Here is a 14,466-nt window from a genome sequence, read left to right as displayed (position 1 = left end):
TTAAACTACAAGAACGCCACAGATCACTGTTTAAGGCCACCGTGGGCTAGCTTCTGTAGGACTACTGGATGAGAAAGACTGAGTCTGACCTTAATGTATACGGTAAGCCCTCTGGTCCCAACTACTCAACATTATCGTGCGGCTGTATGTCTTGACTACAAACTGTATACTTGAGTGTATGAATTTTGTCTTTGATTGTACTTTAATTGATAAACTTCACATTGCAAATTTACTTTGTGTAAAAAAAGATAGTCATTCTAAGTGTACAAGTCTGGGGTCTGTGGAATGATATGTACATAGGTCTCAATTCTAAACAGTTCAAAGTCCAAGTCCAAAGACAGCAGTAACTGGAGAACGAATGGTTTAAACCACAGATCAGATCTCATTACCTACTTAAAATGTCTCTTCTACAACCCTGCTATCCTCTTTCTATTCAACATGACTGGCTGAGACTGCCCGAGTAAAACTTCCTTTGTACTTTTAGCCAAAGTTTGTATAAGCAGGGACATTTCCATTCATCCCTCTACAGAATCCCTTGAGTGATGATACTCAGGCTACTGCATCATCAGCCCTATCCCAGTGTTTGCTCTGGATGGGGGGGGGTTCCCCTCAAGTATTAACCCTATTGGCTGATCTGATGTTCTGATGGGGCAACCATCTGCTCACATTCTGCTGTGACGTCCGTCCCCGCGAAGATACACACTGCAGTCATGAGACCAGTCTCCGTCAGACAACCACAACCCTGACCTCCAGACAGGCATATCGATAAACACACACGTTTAGCTTCTGGGTCGTGACCTTGAACACTACTGGATCTGGGAATCGGCTGTTGCCACCGTTGCCCCTCCTCTCTAACGGAGTCTGGTGGAGGGAGAAATAAGAGGGTAGGCTCATTGTTATGACTGAAATAGAATAAATGGAAAGGTATCAGATCAACATCAAGGTTTCCAATTAATTCTATTCCAGTCATTACAATGAGCCCAACCTCTGATTAAAGTGACACCAGTCTCCACTAGTCCATAGAGGTGCTGCCACCGCCCCATAGAGGGATCAGAGTGTGTGTAGCTGTGAGAGAAGACTCTCTGGCTGTATTTTTACATCTATGTCGCTGCTGGGATGGAATTGAAGTTGTGGTGCAACTTCTGTGTTTTGGAACGCACACCACGCGGGCTTGGCTGAAATGTACAGCTTTTTTAAGGAATTGGCACTTTTAAATCTGGTTGAGGGGTTTGATTACATGGACGCAGAGCAAGAGTGAAGTAGAAAAGCATACAGTGCAATAAAATGTAGTGTTCTTGACGTCGTACTAACCATCAGAACTGACCACAGGCACATTTTCAAACCTCGGCAGATTTTCTTTAAAAAAATATATAACATTATTGGGTTCGGTCTCAACTGAACTTGGGACGAATGACTCTGGGACACACACAGGTTACAGTGCATTCGTACGCAGTGCACATCATCAGACAGGAACACACACACCTCTTGGCAGAACACCTGAGGAACAGGCTAGAGGTTGACAGCTTGGATGTCATCTATTGTACCTGTGACTTTCAGTGGACCCATGGTCTGATGTCAATATCAATGCACTCCATTTCTGTCAGCAGGCCAACAGCGTGTCTATTCACAGCCCAAAGCCTACACTAGTCATGGATTGTGGTTTTCCATACTGCCACATAACAGCACATTATAGTACATCAACCACTTCTGGTCAGACGTAACCAGTGTAGTCGTTCCTATACGGCATTGACACTCGTCCCTTGTGTTGGAGCTAAAACACACCGCCCTGAATGCCATTTCAATGATGATTAGGTGCAATTATCTTTTGTTCTGATGTTAAAGAACATTGTTTGTTATTTCAATAAAGTTCTGTTCCCTCTTTGTGCCTGTCCTTTCTCCAGGCTTGACTGAGTATGTACTTCGATGGCCTGAGGAGCAGACACTCAATACTGCCAGCTCGGGAATTGCTACCTTCCCCATAATAAAAAGATACATTCTATTTTGCGAAGAGCCAGTGGTTGACATCATAAAGGGTGTCTCAGAGGCTTTGGACTGTACTGGGCCATTATACAGCTCTGTTTAGCTGACTCATACAACTGACCATGAGGCATATTGGAGACTAGAAGCTCTGGAAACGAAGCAAGGTTGTTTTAAAAAAAATACATGAATGGATCTACGTATAATGTGGTGACATTATTATATGAGATCAAGCCTCAGATGTGCGAGTGCATACGCCACATGTGTCAAACCAGAGAGGGAGAGGCGAAGCGAGAGGGATAACTGGGCCCAAAATTTGTCTTCTCCAGCAGGTGGCATTTGTTTTGTATGTTTATATGGAGGTCAACGAGAGTGTGGAATTTGATTAACAAAAATGTAATGGCTTGTTTGCTACGTGTGGCTTATTCCATCAAATAGACGTTTCCTAATGCTTAGGTTGTTACGAGTGTAATGATATAAGTAGGACACGTTACCTCCCGGAAACTTTGAGGGAAAAATACACTTTATATCGGAGTTGTGCCTGTTGTTCACGCGCATATCTGCCCTCTCATTAGCTAGAATGCGCTCACCTGATCTTGCCTCCTCCCGACTGCACTTTCATTTTTGAAGACATTTCGTTTCATTGTTATATCACTAATTAATAAAGAACGCCCCTCACCTGGTTGTCTAGCTCTGAATTGAAAGGAAAAAACAAACACCAGGTGACACTAGGCCCTCCATGGCATACGAACACAAGCTCACGCAAACAGCCACACACGCCCAAACGCACAAACTTGTTCTCTTGAATAATTGTGTGAATTCGGACAAGCATTAAAACAAACAGTGGCCCACACAGTAGCAGCTCTGACACAGTTGGGGCTTGTCTGTTTCAGAGCTAAATGTCAGGGCATGTCTGAGAGTCAGATGACCCATGGACTCAGTCTCATTAAGAATAATTACTCGACACAGCTCTGTGGTCGCTCAAAGGTTCCCAGTGTCATACGTGAAATGGAGAGCCTCCATGGAACCTAGCCCAAATGAGCAATTAATGGATCAGGGAGCCTGGGCCGACAGAGCCACTGGGTATGGAACTATGGAACAACCTTCCGATTGGGGACATGGGATGGCTGGGTTAGTGACGTGGGAGGGAGAGGAGAGAAGGAGCAGGAGGAGAGGGTAGGGATAAGATGCTGCTTTCCTGCTTTTCCACTGTATGCTTTGATGGCAAGAAATATTAGATCGACATGGTCTGCAGCTCCTGGCAGGTTCACTGTGGGAACCGGCAAGTGGATTTGGCGTGTGACTGACTAGCTATGTATCGGCCTGCGTCAACCCTGAACTTAGCCCGTAAATAGAACTGGCTATCCTCTCAATCAACCACGACAGACCCGCAGTCAGTCACTACAGCCTGGTGAGGCCCTCAGATAGCTACTGACGAAAGCCATTCTCCAAAATAAACCAGATAACAGCTGGAGAGTGATGAGATAAGATGGCGTGATGGGAAGAGGTGGTGAAGGAGGATTGTGTTCCTAATATGGGTGCCATATTTTAAACTGTTCAACTCACACAAACATTTCCACTTGTTGATGAAGAGGTGGAGCAGGTATTAGTTTGTTGAGAAACAATGGAACAATGTGTTGTCAAACACTTTTTGCTGTTTCAGTCAGTACAGTGACTGGGGTTGAGTTCTGGTAAGGCCAGGCTCTTGAAAAGGTAAATATACAATTGGAACATTGTGAGAGAAAATAGAAAATGGATTAATAATAATAACAATAATAATGAGGTTTTCCCCTTCCATGAATCATCAATGGAATAGATTCCTCCGGTCATCGTTGTTGAATGTTTGCACTCACTCAAACACGACAAAGATGCATTCTTGACCAAACAGACACACGTACACTACATGTCCAAAAGTATGTGGACACCTGCTCGTCGAACATCTCATTCTGAAATCATGGGAATTAATATGGAGTTGGTCCCCGTTTGTTGCTATAACAGCCTCCACTCTTCTGGAAAGGCTTTCCACTAGACGTTGGAACATTACTGAGGGGACTTGCTTCCATTCAGCCACAAGAGCATTAGTGAGGTTGGGCACTGTTGTTGGGCTACTAGGCCTGGCTCGCAGTAGATGTTCCAATTCATCCCAAAGGTGTTCAAAGGGGTTGAGGTCAGTGCAGGCCAGTCAAGTTCTTCCACACCGATCTCAACAAACCATTTCTGTATGGACCTCGTTTTGTGCATGGGGGCATTGTCATTCTGAAACAGGAAAGGGCCTTCCCCAAACTGTTGCCACAAAGTTGGAAGCACAGAATTGTTTAGAATGTCATTGTCTGCTGTAGCTTTAAGATTTCCTTTCACTGGAACTAAGGGGCCTAGACTGAACCATGAAAAACAGCCCCAGACCATTGTTACTCATCCACCAAACTTTACAATGGGCACTATGCTTTCGGGCAGGTAGAATTCTCCTGGCTTCCACAAAACCCAGATTCCTCTGTTGGACTGCCAGATGGTGAAGCGTGATTCATCACTCCAGTCCAATGGTGGCGAGCTTTACACCACTCCAACCGATACTTGGCATTGCGCAAGGTGATCTTAGGTTTGTGTGCGGCTGCTCAGCCATTGAAACCCATTTCATGAAGCTCGTGACGAACAGTTATTGTACTGACATTGCTTCCAGAGGCAGTTTGGAAGTCAGTGGTGAATGTTGCCACCCGAGGACAGACGATTTTTATGCGCTACGTGCTTCGGCACTCGGAGCTCAGGTTCTGCGGGCTTGTGTGGCCTAACACTTTGTGGCTGAGCTGTTTTAGCGCCTAGATGTTTCCACTTCACAATAACAGCACTTACAGTTAACCGGGGTAGTACTAACAGGGCAGAGATTTGACAAACTGACTTGTTTCGAAAGGTGGCATCCTATGATGGTGCCACGTTGAAAGTCACTGAGCTCTTCAGTAAGGCCATTCTACTGCCAGTGTTTGTCTATGGAGATTGCATGGCTGTGTGCTTGAATGTATGCACCTGTCAACAACGGGTGTGGCTGAAATAGCCAAATCCACTCATTTGAAGAAGGGTCCACATACTTCTGTATATATAGTTTACACACTCAAGTGGACACGCGTACACGCAGCTTTTGTCTTTTTGTTTGCTTGCCCTATAGTTTTAAAGTTTGATTGTTGCAAAGCTTTTCTCTTTCGCTTAGGGAGTCGAGGGCTGGGCAGGGTTGGGCTGGGTGGACTAGAACGCTTCCACATGTGCCGTACCACATCTAAAGTGCCCGCGCACTGTGCCAACACATGTCGCCAGCAGATCCATGTTCCAGGAGCTAGTGGTAACCAAGCAGACCTGTAATCTGCCCATGGGGCAACGCCACCCTCCAGCTCAGGCCACACTGCCACGGCAAAGCCTACCCCAAGAACACACAGTCCACAAGGAAACGGGTAATTAGTAGACCAGATGGTGAACGCATGGAAGATAAAAGTATGTTCTTTTCAAACTGATAAAAATCCTTCCGTGTGTTCCAGAAAGTTCAAAGGCAGAGTTGTTTAGGATATTCATTCTGGAGGGAGCGTTTCAGAAGTTTGACTGGCCCTTCTCATGCTCCAACCATGTAATCTCACATCTCCCACAAAACCCAAATACAGGTTCTGGGGCCTGCCTATTTAAACCTCAAATACACTAAACATTTAAAATGTCCAGCACTGCAGGAAAGTTCTCCTGCAACAGGGTGATCAAATTAAGATCCTACATCTGTAACACTGCTCATAATTAGTATTTTCCACTCCTTTCTTTCTTTTCTTACAGTATTGCTGAAATAAGCTACAAAATTTTAAAAAGCACGACTGAACCTGATGTACAATTTGCCCTCCCGCTGTTGACATTTCCTGAATTGCCCCCCCCCTTTCCTGTGTGTCCCCTGAGCATTCTGTTTCGGTGGACGTGAAGCCCCCTCTTGGACGCGAAGACCCCCATTGAGCGAGTCCTGGGCCAGACACCCCACTCACCCCAGTCTGAGATTAGATACAGAAACAAAAGCCCTTCATGGAAGACAGATGGATAATGTTTGGCAGAAAATAGACTCACTTGCACAAACATGTGATCAGAGAGGTTTGCTGCTCCTCCTAGCGCTATGGACGGGGGACTGGAGGGCTCTCTTTATATCCCAGAGAGACGGAGAGCGCTGAGCTGAGCTGACCCCCTGCACCTCCACTGATGCTTTCCCCGCTGTAGGGTGTATAGGGCACAAGGGAAGTGCACACACTCGAAAGGACGAAGTGTGGATAAAAACTCATTAACTGTGTTTACTGCAACTCCAGTGTACAGCCCTGGACTCATCAGCCCACAAAGGGCTCTTCTTGGCACATTTGGCTCATCGATCAACATGGCCAACTGCTGTATGAAACTGCTGAAGATGCTGACAAGGAACTAAGAGGTGTTGTAGTGTTGAAGCCCTGTGTTCAGCTTTAAGCTGATCTGGCTGGTGTTCAGGAGGTGAAACGATATGTTACTTTGCCGATAGAAATGTCCTACATAGAGCTGACATGATTCCCTATTCTACGTGACAGTGAAGCATTTCTGTTCTACATACAATATTTATACCTGAACACTACGTAACGTTGCACCCCAATGGAGGTGGCCTTGGAGTTTCTTCTGGGTCTGAAGTAGGCTAAGTCCCAGGGGGGTACTCACTCTAGAACCCTCCAGCTGACCAAACAGGGAACGAAGGCTATTACCGTAAACCCTGGCCAACCATCAGCTAAACCACACTGTTACTAGCACGTGTTCTTCTGACCACACTCAGAACCATGCAACACCTTAACCCAGATTATGTATGTCATTGGGGTCTTCATTGGTGGACAGTGAGAGCAGGGATGGGTTTGCTTTTCTACTGAAATGACAAGGAGTTTCATGTCTGGAAACCTGCCCATATAGACGCCATTATTCTGTACTAGAATAAATATGTTTGAGAAATGCAAAGTAAGATCGTTTGGAAGAGCGGAGACGATTCCATAAACGGCTGAAATTGTATAGTCAGCAAATTGTAAGTTAAAGCATGCGATCACAGGAAGTATGAGTAGTTTGGTTGTCTGTGACCTGACTGGGTTTATCAAGATTGTGCAACGCTACTGAGGAGAAACACACTACATTACTTCCTTATTGTACAGCGGCGTACCACATCATCCTTTTGTTTGATCAATTGTGGCATGTGAGTCTAGACGCTGTGAAAACAGTGGGGCTGGAACAGGGCTGGGGGAGGGTTGTGTGTGTGTGTCCAACAGAAGGGGCTGGGCTCCCAGTTATCACAGGAAGGGGATGAGGAGACAGAGACAGAGTCCAGAGAACCCAACGTCCAGAGAGAGGCTCTGTTATTCTGTGTCTCAAAGACAAACTGGCACCAGAATCAACCAGGCAGTCCATTGCAACCAGGCAGGCCATTGCTGGCTGACTGCATGAGACAATACGAGCCAAGACTCAGGACTCAGGACCATGTATGGTCCACTCGCCTCCCCGGCTTGACCCGGCCTGACTAGCTCAGCCAGTTTGCCTGTTATATAAACCCTCACCACCTCCCTTTCTCACTGTCTCTCATGCTGCCACGTAGCCAAACCAGCAAGAGAAAAAGCGAGAGAGAGAAAGAGAGGGAGCAAAGGAGAGAGGGAGGGGGAGAGAGAGAGATGGAGAGAAAGACTCCCTGGCACTTTGAGGCTTACTGGGTGATCTGAAAGGACTCAATGAGTCAGTAGCAGACCTACAATACAGGCCGCTCTCCCTCTCTCTTTCTCACACTCACATACGTTTGCATTCACACACACAGACACACATGCCACACTTGCACTCACATGTACAAACATGCATGCACACACCATCCGATCCAGCCCCAGTTCTTCTCTCAACACCTGCCTCTCCAATGGGGTGTTAATGAGTCTGACTTGTTAATTTAGTGTCAGAGTGTAACGATTCCGTAACTACAGACGCTGGGAGACAGGAAGCAAGTGCATTGTGAGGATTTAATAATAAATAGACATGCGCCTCTTGAGCCAGCTGAGGCATCTCCGGTTGCTTCGGCAGTGGCACCCGGCCCCGACACCACCAACAAAAAAACTCCCTGATGCTTCCAATTGTGATGTCTGCATTCTGTAATGTTTCCGTAACTACAGACGCTGGGAGACGGGATGAGGTACAGGGTGGGGATTTAATAATAAATAGACCTGAAATTAACAAGAACAGCATCTGGACAATAGAAACAAAACATCATTGCAGGCAAGGGAATGAAATTGAGGAAGTTAAAGATATATGGGAGGCAAACAATGAATATGATGGAGTCCATGTGAGTCCAATGAAGCGCTGGTGCACGTAACGATGGTGACAGGTGTGCGTAATGATGAGCAACTTGGCGACCTCACGTACCAGAAAGGGGGAGTGGGAACAGACGTGACACAGAGACCCCAGCGAGGGAGCAGGGGTCAGTGTTAGCTAGTTGGTGCACTGGCCTAGCACCCTGACCCGTCTCGAAGATTTCTCACAAAAACAAGCTGGTCTCTGTGAAATGTCAACGCAGCACTGAACATATACCAAGCTTTTTATTTTCAAAGCCTTTTACATATAATTCAGCTCGTGTCATTCTAATTTAGCTTTTTTGCAACCTGCGGAAACAACTTTGAAGACGACAACCACAAAATGTAAAATCCTAAAAACTTGTTACGAGAGGGTGGCGCTGGTGAGCAGCAACATGTGAAGACTCGTTTTCTCGGTGTTCCGATCCAGGGCGAGCAATTTACTATTAATACTTGACCAACACTTCCCCCACAGTGTTATTTTGTAACATTTAATTTGGAATTGAACCCAATTTACCAATCTGTCTTTTTTTCCCCCGGAAATTTTGGACTTCTACTCAAAAAATGTTGAGACAACAAGGGCCGGGGGCCACAAAAGAGCAGGCCTCTGCTGAAGTCTCGGGCTCACCTGACACAGACTCTGATTCCCCCCGACCTAGCCGTGGTAATGGTGGCTATCATTAACTCTGAACAGACTGTGCTGGCTAAGGTGGACTCATTATCCACTGACTTATCCACACAAATAGCTATTCTCGCCACCGAGGTCAACATAAAGATCGACTCCGTTAATGAAGACTTTGCGAGACATAACACCCATCTGAATAGCCTGGAAGATGGCGCAAATATTTACTCCGACAAAGTGGTGAAACTGGAAGAGCAAGTCACCCGGCTATCATCATGTCGTCAAACTCACTTCCAAGGTTGAGGACCTTGAACAGACAGCCCCCTAATTTTCGGCGTGAGAGAGGGACTCGAGACAGTAGGCGGAATGCGGCCTACCCTGTCTATAGCTATACTGCTACAGGAAATTCTAGTCCTTCGATTATGCCCCCACACTTGAATGCGCGCACAGAAGCATACAGTCTGCGCCGAAGAATGGGGAGCCGCCCAGACCCATAGTAGTTCAATTCCACTACCTGTCTTCCGTAAGGCAGTGCGAGCGGCTCCCATTGCCCACGATGTCCAGAATATTCGCATTTACACGGACTACACGGCGGCAGTCATGAAGAGGAGGTCAGCCTTTAACGAGGTGAGGGGGCTCCTACACCGCTGTCTGGACACCAAGTTCGGCATTCTTTACCCAGCTGTACTGCAGATCACTACTCTCTCCGGGCGAGCAGAAGACATTCTTAGACCCAACCAAGGCCAAAGAATATATTGTTGCGCACCTACATCCACAGGAGAACAAGCAACATAATACTAACTAGCCATTGTAGGCTCATAGTTTGGGTTTTTTGCAACTCGGCCTAGAAGCCCAGGGGTCACCTCTTCACTGTTGACATTGAGACCGGTGTTTTACGGGTACTATTTAATGAAGCTGCTAGTTGAGGACTTGTGAGGTGTCTGTTTCTCAAACTAGACACTAATGTACTTGTCCTCTTGCTCAGTTGTGCACCAGGGCCTCCCACTCCTTTTTCTATTCTGGTTAGAGACAGTTTGCGCTATTCTGTGATGGGAGTAGTACACAGCGTTGTTCGAGATCTTCAGTTTGTCAATTTCTCACATGGAATAGCCTTCATTTCTCAGAACAGGAATAGACTGACGAGTTTCAGAAGAAAGTCTTTGTTTCTTGCCATTTTGAGCCTGTAATCAAACCCACAAATGCTGATGCTCCAGATACTCAGCTAGTCTAAAGAAGGACAGTTTTATTGCTTCTTTGATCAGCACAACAGTTTTGAGCTGTGCTAACATAACTGCAAAAGGGCCTTTTAAATTATAAACTTGGATTAGCTAACACAACGTGCCATTGGAACACAGGAGTGATGGTTGCTGATAATGGACACATACCTATACCTCCTTTTTTTATATACTGTTAGATAACTGAGGTGGTTCCCTCCAGAATCCCTTCCTTAGGTGTAAACTTGATTATGTTCGCCCTGGATAGATCTCTGGATAGATCACTACAGAGGTTCAGTTTAACATGGTAGCATTTTGCTCTAGTCTAGGAGACGTAGATGCAGCCTTCCAACAGGGGGAAGGACAGCATTTTTTATTTTCTTTATATTTTATTAAACTCTCACCGTCAAGCACATTGGCCATATGATCGTATTAACATTCATTTATGAGTACTATGACTATGTCGAATTCACATACTCTAGGCTCCACATGCTTTATCACCTGGGACGTGAAAGGAATTAACCAGGTGGTCAAGTGTAGCCGAGTGTACGCTCCTGAAGTTCTTGACCTTTTCATACGTGAGTTCCAAATATCTTTAACGGTCGCCCCCAGCGTGAGTTGTTTTATGCACGTGATGTCAGAAGGCACTCACTGTTCCAAAATGTGATTATTACGCAACAGGACAGTTAACATGCGCTGCCTGCTAATTATCTATAGGCTATGTTACAACTTGTCAATTTCAAATTATTTTCTAACAGTTTGAATTGAGGTGTGTTCCGCCTCATTAATTCACATAGAAGAAACCCATTTCAGCGTTGTGGACAATTTATGTTTGAGGCTTTACTGAGCCGTATAAACTCCGCTCTTTGAGGAGAGCCCACACACTTCACCAATGTTTGCGCAGATCAAGTACGCAGATATTTGCGAAGTCTTGCACGAATTGGAACATTTTCTGGGTGGTGCTTGCATTGCCTTGTTTTTTTTCTTACAAATAATACCTTTGGACATATATGCATTCCTAGCAAAGTAAGCTCCTTATTTTCTATATATCGTGTTGTCATTTTTTACTGTAGGCGCGTACAGTATGTATGTACTTATTTATTAATTTATTTAACTAGGCAAGTCAGTAGTTTATGTAGTTTATAGAGTTGAAGTCGGAAGATTACAAACACTTAGGTTGGAGTAATTAAAACACAGTTTTTCAACCACTCCACAAATTTCTTGTGAACAGACTATAGTTTTGGCAAGTCGGTTAGGACGTCTACTTTGTGCATGACACAAGTAATTTTTCCAACAATTGTTTACAGACAGATTATTTAATTTATAATTCACTGTAACACAATTCCAGTGGGTCAGAAGTTTACATACACTAAGTTGACTGTGTCTTTAAACAGCTTGGAAAATTCCGGCAAATGATGTCATGGCTTTAGAAACATCTGATAGGCTAATTGACATCATTTGAGGTGTCCCTGTGGATGTATTTCAAGGCCTACCTTCATACTCAGTGCCTCTTTGCTTGACATCATGGGAAAGTCAAAAGAAATCATCCAAGACCTCAGAAAAGAAATTGTAGACCTCCACAAATCTGGTTCATCCTTGGGAGCAATTTCAAAAATGCCTGAAGGTACCACGTTCATCTGTACAAACAATAGTACGCAAGTAAACCGGTACAAAAGTATCTATATCCACAGTAAAACAAGTCCTACATCGACATTACCTGAAAGGCCGCTCAGCAAGGAAGAAGCCACAGCTCCAAAACCGCCATAAAAAAGCCAGACTACGGTTTGCAACTGCACATGGGGACGAAGATCGTACATTTTGGAGAAATATCCTCTGGTCTGATGAAACAAAAATAGAACTGTTCAGCCATAATGGCCATTGTTATGTTTGGAGGAAAAAGGGGGCGGCTTGCAAGCTGAAAAATACCATCCCAACCGTGAAGCACGGGGGTAGTAGCAGCATCATGTCGTGGGGGTGCTTTGCTGCAGGAGGGACTGGTGCACTTCACAAAATAGATGGCATCATGAGGAGGAAAAGTATCTGGATATATTGAAGCAACATCTCAAGACATCAGTCAGGAAGTTAAAGCTTGGTTGCAAATGGGTCTTCCAAATAGACAATGACCCCAAGCATACTTCCGAAGTTGTGGCAAAATGGCTTAAGGACAACAAAATCAAGGTATTGGAGTGGCCATCACAAAGCCCTGACCTCAACCCAATAGAAAATTTGTGGGAAGAACTGAAAAAGCGTGTGCGAGCAAGGAGGCCTACAAATCTGACTCCATTACACCAGCTCTGTCAGAAGGAATGGGACAAAATTCACCCAAGTTATTGTGGGAAGCTTGTGGAAGGCTACTCAAAAAGTTTGACCCAAGATAAAAAATTTAAAGGCAATGCTACCAAATACTAATTGAGTGTATGCAAACTTCTGACCCACTGGGAATGTGATGAAAGCAATAAAAGCTGAGATAAATCATTCTCTCTACTGTTATTCTGACATTTCACATTCTTAAAATAAAGTGGTGATCCTAACTGACCTAAGACAGGGAATTTTTACTAGGATTAAATGTCAGGAAATGTGAATGTGAATTTAAATGTATTTGGCTAAGGTGTATGTAAACATCCAACCTCAACTGTATGTATTATTATGGATTTATAATAAGCTATAAATGGGGCTGTCCGGGAACACAGAATTAAGTAAAATGAAACTAACACAACCGGAGGTTAAAAAAGACAAGAATCCCTTAGACTGTGGCTCATACCACCCTATATGCCTTTTGTCCTGCGATCATAAAATTCTCACGAAGGTCCTCTCGTGCCATTTATAGACAGTGATGCCTAATATAATTAACTGACCAAAGCAGATTTATCTCAGGTAGGCAATCTCTCTATGATATTTAATGTTCTGTAACCTGCCCGCTCAACTCTACAGCCAGAGATTGTCATCTCTCTTGATGCTGAAAAGGCTGAGTGGGGATATCTATTTATAGTACTAGAGAGATTTGGGTTTGGCCCGTCAATCCTTTCCTGGATTAAGATTTTGTACTCGTCCCCAGTGGCTCTGTTTGCACCAACAATGTTACCTCTCCACAGGAGAGCCGGGCAGGGTTGCTGTTTATCCCCTTTCCTATTTGATATGGCTATTGAACCTGTTGCTATCGCCCTGCAGGCGGAGGAGAGTATCAAAGGAATATTAAGGGGCAACATAACTCACAAGGTGTCCTGATATGCAGACAGACAATCTTCTTTTATACATCTCTAACCCTGTGTAGTCTATACCCTATCTCTTGGACATGCTACAAGGTGTCGGGACATTCTCTCAGTTAAACCTAACAAAGTGTGCTCCTCCCCATTAAATCAGTTAGCAGAAGGAATTGGGTATGCTAATTTCCCATTTCTTGCGATAAAAAGGTCACACTCATTTAAGGCTCTGTTTAAACATAACTTCAAAACAGTCCTGGAGCGCACCAAGCAGGATTTCATAAGGTGGTCGTCTCTTCCCATTTCATTAACAGGTCGCATTCATTCGGTTAAGATGACTGTACTACCTAGGTTTTTGTGCTCATTCCAAATGATTCCCATTTTTCTGCAAAAGTCGATGTTCAAACAACTAGACAGCTACATTTCCAACTTCATTTGGAATAAGTCAAATCCACGAATGAGAAAGGTATATTTAGAGAAACCTAAGCCTGCAGGCGGGCTGGTCCTTCCCAATTTTTTACATTACTACTGGTCAGCAAATATATCTAAATCTTGTTTATTGGGTTTCTACATTTGAAAACAAGAATGGCACAACTTGGGCCACCATGGAGTTACAATCAAGCCTTCCAATTTATCCTGTCTCGCTCCAGTGCTCCACAATGCTTATGAACCTTGGCACCCATGTTTTGAACCCCATTGTTAAGAACTCCCTTAAAATCTGTTCCCAATTTCAAAGTCACTTTAGCCTTAAACAAGCAAGCGGCATCTCTCCATTAACATCTAATCATCTCTTCCCAGCATCATAGATTGACACGGCTTTCCAGTTCTGGCATAGAAACGGTCTGGGTGTTTTTTTTGTGACCTATTTGTTGATAACACATTAGTCTCATTCAATACTGAGGGCTGATCATAAAATTCCCAATACCCACTTTTGTAGATACCTGCAAATTTGCAGCTTTGCCAAAAAACATTTCCCTTAATTTCCACTCATGCTTACTAAGTGCCTAGGCGAGAGGTGCTTAGATCTTAACCGTCTCCAGACAATACGACATAATACAGAACATTAATCCGCCCTCCTTTGCAAATACACAATCTGCATGGCAGCAAGACAGGTGGCGAGC

General features: G+C 44.5%; 1 protein-coding gene across 1 annotated transcript in view; it reads right to left on the bottom strand.

Annotated features, from left to right (window-relative positions):
- The window catches only part of me1 (malic enzyme 1, NADP(+)-dependent, cytosolic), a 115,397-nt gene that overhangs the window by 78,170 nt on the left and 22,761 nt on the right, over positions 1-14,466 (bottom strand). The window lies entirely within an intron of this gene.

Source organism: Oncorhynchus kisutch, linkage group LG2 (assembly GCF_002021735.2).
Source record: "Oncorhynchus kisutch isolate 150728-3 linkage group LG2, Okis_V2, whole genome shotgun sequence".
Lineage (NCBI taxonomy): Eukaryota > Metazoa > Chordata > Actinopteri > Salmoniformes > Salmonidae > Oncorhynchus > Oncorhynchus kisutch.
Note: the sequence above shows the minus strand (reverse complement) of the source record. Positions and strands in the feature narration are given on the sequence as shown.